Source organism: Hibiscus syriacus, unplaced genomic scaffold, assembly GCF_006381635.1.
Source record: "Hibiscus syriacus cultivar Baekdansim isolate YM2019G1 unplaced genomic scaffold, ASM638163v2 tig00111330_pilon, whole genome shotgun sequence".
Lineage (NCBI taxonomy): Eukaryota > Viridiplantae > Streptophyta > Magnoliopsida > Malvales > Malvaceae > Hibiscus > Hibiscus syriacus.
In genome coordinates this window covers 6,687,172-6,699,370 of record NW_024063059.1, presented here as the reverse complement: position 1 = coordinate 6,699,370, position 12,199 = coordinate 6,687,172, and the positions used below count along the sequence as shown (strand labels likewise).

At 34.1% G+C, this 12,199-nt stretch overlaps 1 pseudogene; it reads right to left on the bottom strand.

Annotated features, from left to right (window-relative positions):
* Nucleotides 1-1,820: 1,820 nt before the first annotated feature.
* LOC120158756 lies at nucleotides 1,821-11,965 on the bottom strand (annotated as a pseudogene).
* Nucleotides 11,966-12,199: the final 234 nt, after the last annotated feature.

The following is a 12,199-nucleotide window of genomic DNA, read 5'->3' as shown; positions in this document are numbered from 1 at the left end:
GTAATGTCTAAATAAATCTGCTCTCACTGTTTAACCCATTAGTATTATAGTTAATATGTTTTGAAAGCTTTTTCTGTATGTCGAAGATTGGGTGAGAGAAATTACAGAAAGAGTTCAAGAACGTGAGAGAAGGAAGTGATAAAATTTTAAGTTCCTTTCCACTACCATATTTCATATCCTATATAGTGGCTTTGAGTTTGAGATTTGAAATACAGTTAAAAATGTTGGAAGCAAAAACAAATGTTAGCAACCTTTTTAAATTAAATAAATCGCATTAAACCTTACTTCTAAGATTTGCGATTTTGTCTGAAAAGGACATCAGACAGTACTTTCACACTTTTGTTCTCTTTTTGTACCCAATAAATCATTCTTAACATTCCGAAATTTAGTATCTTTTGCTCAAAAATTAACAAAATTACTAATATGATATTATCTTAAATTAACAAAATTACTAATATGGTATTATCTTATGATAATACGTTATCACCATTGTTAAATTTTAAACGATATAATACCAAAATGAAATTTAAATCAAACGTTAGATCTGATTTTTAAAAATAAAATAAAATTTAGACATCATAATAAAATAAAATAATAGTTTAAATACTAACAAAATAATAAAATAAAAATAATAGTTTAGTTACTAAAAAGTAATAGTTTAATAGTTTAAGTAGTAATTTACTGAAAGTATTGAAAAAAATAATAATATAAAGAGTATTGAAAAATTCTTACATACAAGAGAGAAGGCAGAGTATTAGTTCATTTTCCCAACGGAGAAGGTAGAATACTCTTCTAAAAATCCTCTAACTTCCGAAAGAATATATTTCGGACACCACTGACATATCTGAGTGTAAATGATCACGGATGACAACATATCAAGTTAGATCGAGTATTTGATTAATTCGATCAAATCAAAAAAATATTCCACCTGAACCCAACACAAAAAATATATATTCTTCATCCAACCCAATTCAAAAACCAAATACCGCACACCTAATTACGATCCAAATTTTTAAAATATAAATCTAAAATAAAATAATAATAGTTTAGTTACTAAAAAAGTAGTTTATAGTTAAGTAGTAATTTACTGAAAGTATTGAAAAAAATAATATAAAGAGTATTGAAAAATTCTTACATACAAGAGAGAAGGCAGAGTATTAGTCATTTTCCCAAGGAGGAAGGTAGAATACTCTTCTAAAAATCCTCTAACTTCCGAAAGAATATATTTCGGACACCACTGACATATCTGAGTGTAAATGATCACGGATGACAACATATCAAGTTAGATCGAGTATTTGATTAATTCGATCAAATCAAAAAATATTCCACCTGAACCCAACACAAAAAATATATATTCTTCATCCAACCCAATTCAAAAACCAAATACCGCACACCTAATTACGATCCAAATTTTTAAAATATAAATCTAATCTAAATCGACCTAGTGTATAATAAAGATTTAATTAGAAACCAATTGATACAGGGGATATTATGAAAATTATTCATAAATTTATTTAACAAAATTATAACAGAGTTGGATCAAACTTTTTTTATCCTCCACCATAATCCAACCTCACTCCTTTAAAAAAATCCAATCTGACCCAAACCTGATTTTTTTTAAAAAAAAATGAATCTCTCAAGTCGGGTTAGAATCCGTCAAATTCGGATTAAATTACCATCCCTATAAATGATTGATCGGAATTAACTGATAACTCATTAAAATGGCACAAAACTTGGTAAGAAACAGCAGCTCCTCGGTGTATTGAAAGTTGAACTAGAGACGATATGAATATTCCTCGATCAAAGGAGTGAATTTAGATAATAAGAGTTGATAACTAAAGGAACCTCTGTAAGTAAAAAATGATGGTCTTAAGTCATCCTTTGTCCGGCTTCCTTTGCAAGAAGCTTTTCCTTTGCAAGAAGCTTTTCCTTTGCCTTCGTTCTGGCTTGAGATTTCGACCCCATGATACCGCCTCCCCACTTCTTCCTGTATTCGTCGTACTTGACGTTGAAGTTCGCCTAAAGCATACATTACACGGTTATTATATGGTAGGTACATAACTTAAATCGAAATCAATTTGAAAATACTTTGGATGTGATCCTTACCTTGATGGCCTCGAGGATTTTGCTGAAATCCAACTTATCCTCGTTCTTAACTGTGGTCAAACACAAGACAGATGCAGTTTTCTTGTGGACAATCTGCAGTGGTATAACCACATATAAGTGACCTACTTTATTAACTCTACAATTCGAAGAAAACGCACAAGTCTAAAAGACAATTACCGATCCCAAACGTGATTTCCCCTTGACTATGCAGTATGGGACCTCCATCTTTCTGCACAAAGCAGGAAGCCAGACTACCAACTCTATGGGGTCCACATCATGAGCAATAACAACCAACTGTGCCTTGTTCTACAGGTAGATAGAATAACAGATCAATGTTTTGACAACTTCGCAAAAGAAAACAAACAGTATTATACTAGCTAAACTGATGAATATAAAGAAACTAGAGTAAAACCTGTTCGATAAGGTAGGTAACATGGTTAAGTCCATATTTCACAACAATTGGTTTCTTAGACTCGGGAGCTTTCCCATCAGCCTCGGTCTGGGCCTTTTACAGGAGACGTTCCTTCTTGGCCGCCTTGTCTTCTGGCCTGTACTTGAGGAGCAACTTGAAAAGACTTGTTGCTGCAATTGGACATAAAATAACTAAGCTGAAACCGGAAAGGGGTGTGAAGCTGAATAGAAAAGGGATGAAAGAGGCTAAAAGAATGAAATGATAGCAAAAGATAGTAGAACAAACACATAAAAAAGCATGCTTACAGGTAAATAAATAGAAATAACTGAAGATTTGATCGCATACCAAGGTTCTTATCAAGGGTCTTGGTAAACTGGTTCAATGTCGGTGGGACCTTCAACCTCTGCTTAAGGATCCTCTTTTTCCTTTGAATGCGAACCATCTTCGGCCACTTCACAAATCGATGCAGATCCTTCTTTGGAGGGAGTGCCCCTCCGATACCAAACTGCTTTGGACGCTTCTCAAACAATGGATTCGCAACCTTCTCCTAATTTCCAAATTCAAAAGAATAATGAGACACTGAAACCACAACCAAGTTATTTTAGGATTCAGACAGTGTTTATCTCCGACATTGTTAGTTTCTAGTGGAATCCATTGAACATGTATTGCCCAACTCTTCCGTAGTAGTCTTCGGGTGGCCCGAGCCAAGGAGCAGTGCTCGACAGAATCATTCTCGCCGATCACCGCCTTAAGACAATCCGATTGAAGGATTATCTTTTCATGGCCCATGCAATGTTCAGCTTGTAAAGCGGAGCAGTAGCTAGTGGGACTTGTAAACCCAATTATCCAGTCTCCATCACAGCCCCGGATGGATCCTCCTGCAGCGCTACGAGGTAGAACGCCAACAACAGCACCGTTTGTGTTTACGCACACCCGGTCGAACTCCGGTTTCTCCCATGCAATAAACTGCAGGTTTAGGAGGGTCGTGCCCATGCCAATGCAATTCAAATAACTAAATCAGCAGTTAAACAATCATGAGTGAAACACAAACGCACACCTACGTTTCCATAGCTATCAGCGTAGAGAAGCAAAAAGTTTCTCCCAACAGCAGTGTCAGTTTCGCTGCTCAGTTATAAATTATAATTATATAGATTATAAATTAATTATTATACAGAAAAATCTCATAAAGCTTAAAACATTTTATAAATATTTAAGTTAGTATTAAAATAATAAAATTTATTGAAAAAATGGTATTATATATATGAGGTTAAAAATATGTATATAAACTTCACGCGAAAATAAATAAATAGATTGGAAAAAAAACCAAAAAAAACAAAAAAAACATAGTTTCCCTCGTTGGTGTACAGCTCATTCATTTTTCTTTTTATCTTCGTTGATCAACGGAAACATTAACTTTAATGTAGATTGTCGATTTTTGGTATTATTTATTTTCCATTTTCTTTTGTATATCTCATATTTACGTTCTTTTGTTTTTTTTTAATTTTCAATAAGTCTACTTGTTTGGTAAGTTTTTTTTGCCTTTTTGACACATTTTTTGGTTGTTTGACAACTTTTATTTATTTATTTATTTTTCTAAGAGTTGATTTGGTATCACCACGAATGATCAAGATGTCATTTTTATATTATCTTGTTTATTTGTATTGGACCATCGAATTGGGTTTGGATATTCGATTTATGTTTGTGGATAGATTTTCACATCGCTCGAGTTTGATTTGTCGTTGTCGATGGTCTTTCAATAGCATGATCTCATTTTGTGGTTTGTTTGTCTATGTAATCATATATGTTTGTATCTATCTTTATTCGAATTTCTTTGTTGGGTTTTAATCTTTCATTGTATGACCCTTATGAGATTTTAAGTGACTAATTTTTGTGTCAATTCAGGTTTGTATTGTGTGCTAATTATGATTGTAATCTTTATTATAATTCAGGGTGTTTTTATTTTAAACAAAACTAGTACCTTCTATCAAAATAAATAATTAAGCTGTTATATGTATATAAGGTTAATGTTGAATGGAAAAAGTGTATATATATAACTAGGGGTGGACATGGGTCGGGTTGGGTCAGGTTTCTGGTCAACCCGATCTGAAAATTTTATACCTCCACCCGATACCCGACTCAAGTTTAAAGTAATTCCATCTGACCCAAAACTCGAACCGACTTTTGAGATAAAACCTGACTCCGACCCGACCCGACCCAAAATAATATAAGATTATTAATTTTATTTAATAAATAGGGACTTAATTGAAAAAAGTAATATAAAGAGGGGTATTCTTGAAATTATCCCCAAATATATAAGGTGTTTTCATATTATTTTTTGGGTCGGGTCAGTTTTTTTTCACCATAAATCCGAACCTAATCCGAACTCATTTTTTCTTAAAAAAATCCAACCCGATCGGGTCGATTTCAGTTCCAATGCCCATCCTATATATAACTATAGTTATTTATTATAAAATTTTAATAATAATAATAAATCATAATACATTAACTATTAATAAAAATATCTATAAAAAATAAGATACAGTTGTACTTGTAATTACATTAATTCTCAGTCATACTCTTAAGAATTGAAAAATATATTTGGTGTCCATAATTACACCTAATTTAACTTAAAATATAATTACACTCAAATTCAATTACATTGAAAATATCGTTTTTTTAAAAAAAGAATTTCATAGCAAATATATAAATGTACTCTTAAGATGATGTTTGAACATCAGAGTATGATTGCATGAGAATGTAAATATATAATTACTATTTTAATATTACAGGTCAACAAAGACTCAACATTAGAAGGAAGAAGGAAAGAATCAAATGAAAAACTCAACACTTGATTTATTTTATTGTATTTTGAAAGATAGCATAAAATTTTCTTATGTAGGCATTATCACAACATTACATCACAATTAAAGCTTAAAAATAAAATTATTAACATTGATAAAACTAAAATATAAACTTAATTAACTATTAAATATATTGGTGTTTATATTTGAACACTCCCATTTAACATCAACTTTTATGTCAAACTGACGAGATAAACTTTTTAGCTTGTTGTCTATAATAAAGTGGTAATGCACCTCCACATATTTATTGTTGCATAAAAATGGATTCTCAACTAATTGTATGCTGACAAGTTGTCACAGTATGGGGTGACTGAAAATTTCACTGTTGATGTAAGTCTTTCAACAATTACAAAAGTCAAATTATAACACCCTAATTCAGTCCGACTCAGATATCAATGGAGTACAATGTCACAAGGGACCACCGAAGTAGCTAATCCAAAAATTCTTTTAAAACAACTGTAAAATACCATGTAAAATTAATCCAAGGTAAATGAAATAAAACGTAATAATCAAAGTTTAGAAAATACGGGGGAGCTCACAAATCATTCAATTAAATACACTGAATTCAAACCAAAATAAAGTTACAACTGTATACAGAAAGGATCTACAATAGTACAAATCAATACGTACTTTGATGCCTCGGTTGTGCTGGAATATCTTATGACCATAACGCTCCATGGACGCCCTCGAAAGAACCTACAAAGGAAACACATTCCGAACGTTGAAATAGGTATCTTGGTCTGGCTGAGAGTTCTGCATCTTGGAGCTCACACACCCCACTAGCCTTCTAAATACCCTCGGGTATCTGGGGTGAGATACAAAGATGCATAAAAAACGTACACCCGACCAACTTACTCCGTCGAGTCTTGGGGCATTTGTGCCCAGCGAGTGGTTGAAGTGCCTTGGCACTAATTGAGATATCCAACTTTACGATCGTATCTACTAAAGTAACTCGGGTGTCCTAATTGTGTATCGAGCATTAAGCAAGGTTAGTTTTATGTCATCCTAACTGTTATTATTTCTAGTTGTTATGAGTTTATAACTATTCTCACTTGTAGTTTTATTTCATGTCGTTCTAGCGTTATTGGGTCCTAATCCTGTGTAAATGCTATAGCTTAAGTGCAAGTATACATTAATGTCCAAGTAATAAATGGTAGCTCAAAGAGCTACGAGTATCGTATCCACAGGGAGAAAAATTTTCTTCATTAGAGTCTAAGCTTTAAAGAAATTATTGGTATGAAAAATATGCTATTTAAGTGAAATAAAATTAGAGTATAAGAAACCATGTCATGTTGCAGCACTACAGAGAGTGTTAAATCAGCTATCGAATCGCGTGGAATGTTATTATGAAAATCACACTTTAAGTAAACAAAGAATGCTACTTTTATGTGATTAACAATGATTAAAACCCTTTGAACTACTCTCATTAATTAAGGGATTCAAAGTATTAACAAAGCTAAACAATTGGTTGCACGGTTTTCAACATACACATTACTGCTCAGCAATACCAATGCTATCAAAAGTGTACAACAAATCAATAAACTCTATTTCTATAAAATTAATCAAAATACCATACATTTAATTACTACTATTTCTAATAGTAATCATAAAGCAAATAACACATAATAGTAGTAGCAAAACAAAACATAAAGTAATCAATCCAAAATATTATCCACAAAGTTTTAAAAAACATCCAAAGTCACTCCCTCTCTCGAATAGTAAGTTTCGAATGGTGATATGCTCAATACTGATGATACTCAGCGAGCTCTCCTTATGTTACAGCAGTCCCTGATAGGGGGCTTAAGCTTCCATGGCATATGACGAAATAATATGGAAATGAATACTTTTTAAAATGGTTTTCCAATCGTCCTTTAGCTTACAAAGTACTCCCATTTATAGTCTTGAGGAATTTTTCATCCTCCAATGGAATGCTTCCACGTTTTAGGTGGTTTCCAGCCCATTGACAGTTGCCCAAACTAGTTGTCCTTTTCCATAAAGTTCTACTAATCGTCTGGTGATTCATTAACTACTACAGTAACCACTCAGCATCCCCTACAATACTACAACATCAGTGCTACAGTTTTGTAGCAATAAAATTCAAATTCAACCCTATACAACCCACTAAATTCTTAGTATGCAAAATATGTAAAATTAAACAAATATGTTCCTAAAATGCTCCTAAAAATACTCAAGTTCAAACTAAACTTAGGTGAAAAAGGCTACTAAAGATAACTCTTTTGGAGAGTTATCACACCCCCAAACCTAGATATTTGCTTGCCCTCAAGCAAAAATGCATGAAATACATAAAGAGTAATGCCACATAATAGCTTCATGAAATCAACTAAGTAGGTAAGTTTCTTTTTCAGCTCTCAGCCAATGTTGTATAGCATAGATATATTCTCGAATTAGGGAATACAATTTTATCTAATCAAAATCAGAATCCTCAGAGTGTAATTTGTGCAATTTTGGGTGTATCTATTCAATACTTAGCTAAGTTAGAAAAATCTACACCTACCCTGTTAAAGATTTTCAATGTTACATCAATATTCCTCTACCAATTCTGGATTTTCAACTTATTTAACACACTATGTTGGAGCTATTACCAGCATTACCCAACTTATTTCCTAAAGCTCTCTAATTGTTCTTAGCAAATATATCTATAGCATCTAATAAAGATAAGAGCACAACATAATAATTTCTAAATTATCTAAGTGTTGAAGATATACACCTAGAGTGTGAAAATTATTCCTAAGCGTTCTAATTTCAATAAGATTCTACAGCATCCCCATAGCATTTCACACTAAATAGTTTTCATCATCGGGCATCACTAAAATTCCCTTAAAAACTTTACTGATTTCTACAAAATTATTATTATGACATTTCAAATACAATTCCTATATGCAAAGCTATATTCCTAAATGAAATATTTAACTAACAAAGCCTAAGGGATGCATTGTCCCTAATGCATGCAACAACCAAAACACAAAGCAAAAACTAGCTCAATAAACTAAAACATGAGAAAGGGAAGTAGAACTCCCCCAAGTGGGTTTCCTTGGGCTCTTTCTGGGGTTAAAAATGTTGAAACGAAGACGCTTCGCCATTGTTTTGGCCTTCATCAAACTCTTCCTTTTCTAAATAGCTGACGTTGATATGGATTTTTCCACAGTAGCATTAGTGACTGGAGTGTTGGATGCTATAGCATCCAACTTTGGCTTTACTTTTTATTCTGGCCTCTTAGCGCCGATAGCCAGTGCAATAAGAGTGTTCTTAGGTGGACTCCTAGAAATTACTTGCTCAATAGGGGTATCGATACTCTAACTTGAGTATAGATACTTCTGGTCGGTGGCATCGATACCATCCTAAATATCGATACCAACTTTGGCTTCAATGTTTTGAAAAATACCTAAGTATTGATACACCTATTAGGGAGTATCGATACTCTAGTATCGATACTCTACCCTTAGTATCAGTACTACCCATGAGTACCGATACCGAAAATGGTTACTAGAATCTGCCAAGTGAACTTGGTATCGAAACCACCTTATGAGTATCAGTACCTCACCTACAATATCGATACCCATTGCATGAGTATCAATAATTCTAACACAAAAATCCCTTTATTTTTAAGATCTAAAGAACAACATTGGTACTGTTCTTCTAGTATCGATACTCGTGCTTAGAAATACCCTATTTTGGGAATGAAAACGCCTCTTTAACACTCCCAAAAGTCCTATTAAGTTCCCTAAATATTATTAGAGTGTTATGTATGATAATATGGATTATATTAAGTCTGTAAACATGCTAATAACACCCAAACACTGAAATCTACCATGAACATGCTTCATGACTCATGCAAGCTAACAAACTCACATAATGACCTACAATGTAGTAGAGTTGAGTTAAAAGTGAGTTATTTGGGATTCCTAAGCTGCTGAAAATCCCATTGTTCAACGAAGAGTGAGTTTTTTCCTTTCTCTTAACCTTGGAGCTTTCTCTAGCTTCCCTCACTAGGAAAAAATCAAACACTTGAGTTACTTTCTTGATTTAAGGGTTAAGAGGAGATTATAAACCATTTCTAAGGCTTTAAATCCTAAAAAATGAGTTGGTTCCTCTTATGATTCTAAACCCCCACTAAACCTATATTTGGTATACTTAACCAAAACTTGCCATTGAGAGCTTGAAATGAAGTTGGGATGAGAGATTTATGATTCTTACTTTTAGAATCTTAAATTAAGCTTGCTAGCTTACCAAGTTATCATCTCTTGCTATACCAACTTGAAGAAAGAACAAAGAGAGAAGATAGTGTGTTTGGGAGAAGGAAAATGACAAAGAAATGGAGAGGAAAAAGAGATATCAGGCATGTGACCTCACCACAATTAAAGAAATTCAACCTTTTAAAAATTTTAAGGGATTATTGCACTCATAGTCCTCCCTATTTTACTTAAAGGTTAAAATGCCCCTTTTAACATCCATTAGGCTCCAAACAAGCCCAAGCCCAAGCCCAAACCCAAAGCACACTTGGTCTAAATCTTCCTATAATGCTAATGGATTTATTCTAAAGCTCACTTGGGTTAACCCAAAACTACTAACCCAAGATTTAGGGAATTACAATTTTTCCCTCCTAGAACGAAATTTCGTCCTCAAAATTTACCTAGAAAGAAGAGGTGAGGGTACTGAAGTTATATATCATAATCGGTTTCCCAAGTCACTTTCTCAATGCCATGGTTCCTATACAACACCTTCACTAAAGGAATCATCTTGTTTCTTAGTTCCTTAATTTCTCTTACTAAGATTTTGATCCATTTCTCCTCATCGGTCATGTTTGGTCTCACCTCGATCTGCTCTAAAGGCATGACATGTGAAGGATCGAAACAATATCTCCTAAGCATGGATATATGGAACATATTGTGAATACGCTCAAACTCTTGTGTTAAGGCTAACAGGTAAGTTACTGGTCTAACTCTTGCTAATAACTTAAAAGGCCCTTTGAAGTTCAGGGTTAGCTTTCCCTTGTGTCTTAAGAGAAACACTTTCTTCTATTGGAAACCTTTAGGAATACTTTGTCCCTCATTAAAACTCTATAACCTTGCGTTTTAAATCTATATAAGATCTTTTTATATTTGAAGCTTCCCTTAATTGACTTTGAATCAATCAGACATTTTCCTCGATTTCTCTTATTAAGTCTGGACCTATAATCTTACCCTCACTGAGCTCTATCCAACATAATGGAGTTCTACACTTAGGCCCATACAAGGCCTCATACAGAGCCATCTAAATGCTCGATTGGGAACTTTTATTGTACGTGAACTCCACTAATGATAAGTGGTTCTCCCAGCTACCTTTAAGGTCCATGATGGTGCACCTAAGTATGTCCTATAAGATATATATGACACGTTCTGACTAGTTGTCTGTCTGAGGATGAAAAGCTATAGTAGTTTGGTGCCAAGGGATTCATAAAGGGCTTTCCAAAATGGAGAAGTGAATCGAGGATCTCTGTTGGATATGATGGAAATTAGTACCCCAAGCAACCTCACTATCTCACGGATGTACAATTGAGCTAACCTCTCCGAGGTATAGTCCATCATAACTGGGAGGATGTGAGCTGATTTGGTCATACGATCTACTATGACCTAAACTGTGTCATGTCTCTATTTGGTCATGGGTAACCCGGTCATGAAGTTTATGGTTACTCTGTCCCATTTTTATTGGAATCTGAATGGGTTGAAGTAATCCTAAGGGAACCTTATGTTCCACTTTAACATGCTGATACACTGAGCACCTAGCGACAAACTCTAACACTTCCCTTTTCATACCCAACCACCAATATAATCGTCGAAGTTCCTTGTACATCTTGTTACTTCTAGGATGAACTGAGAGTGGAATATAATACACATCATGATATATCTAACTACGCAACTCAACATCTACGGGTAAGCATAATCAACCCCTAAAATACAATACACCACCATCATGCAACTCAAAATTTGATACTTTGCCTTGTCAAACTGGCTTAACTCGAGCTTTTAGCTGATTATTTGAACTCTATAATCTCTTCGTCTCATCTAGTAACTCAGTTGACTTGCAACTCTGTTAATAAACTATATTCACTAGATAAGCTCAACCGTGCTAGGAGAGCTCTCAACTCTGACATCAACTTCCTACTCAAGGTGTATTCCACAATATTTCCTTTACGTTGATGATAGTTTATTATACAATCGTAGTCCTTAAGAAACTCAACCCACCTTTATTGCCTCAAGTTCAGCTCCTACTGAGTGAGTAGGTACTTGAGACTCTTTTGATCGGTGAAGATATGATATTTCTCACTGAACAAGTACTGCCACCAAATCTTCAAGGCAAACACCACTGCTAACTCAAGGTCATGGGTAGAGTAATTACGCTCATGAGGTTTATACTGATGTGAAGTATAAGCTATGACCTTACATTCTTTTATCAAGACGTATATAAGACCATTCAATGAATCGTTATTGAAAAATATGAAGTCCTTACCGACTCCGATTGGGTTAAGCTGGTCTTTAACTGTTCGAAGTTCTACTATTGCTTCCCATCCCACACAAGGGGGCTCCATTCTAAATCAATTTGTTCAGCGGAGCAGCTATCATTGAGAAGCCTTTAATGAACCATTTGTAGTACCTAGCTAAACTTAGGAAACTACGTACATCTGACACATTCTTAGGTGGCTTTCATTAAACTATTTCCTGAATCTTTTGAGGGTCGACTCATATACAGTGTACTAACACGACATGACCTAGAAATGAAACCTCTAGTAATCAAAACTCGCACTGCTCAAACTTACCATACA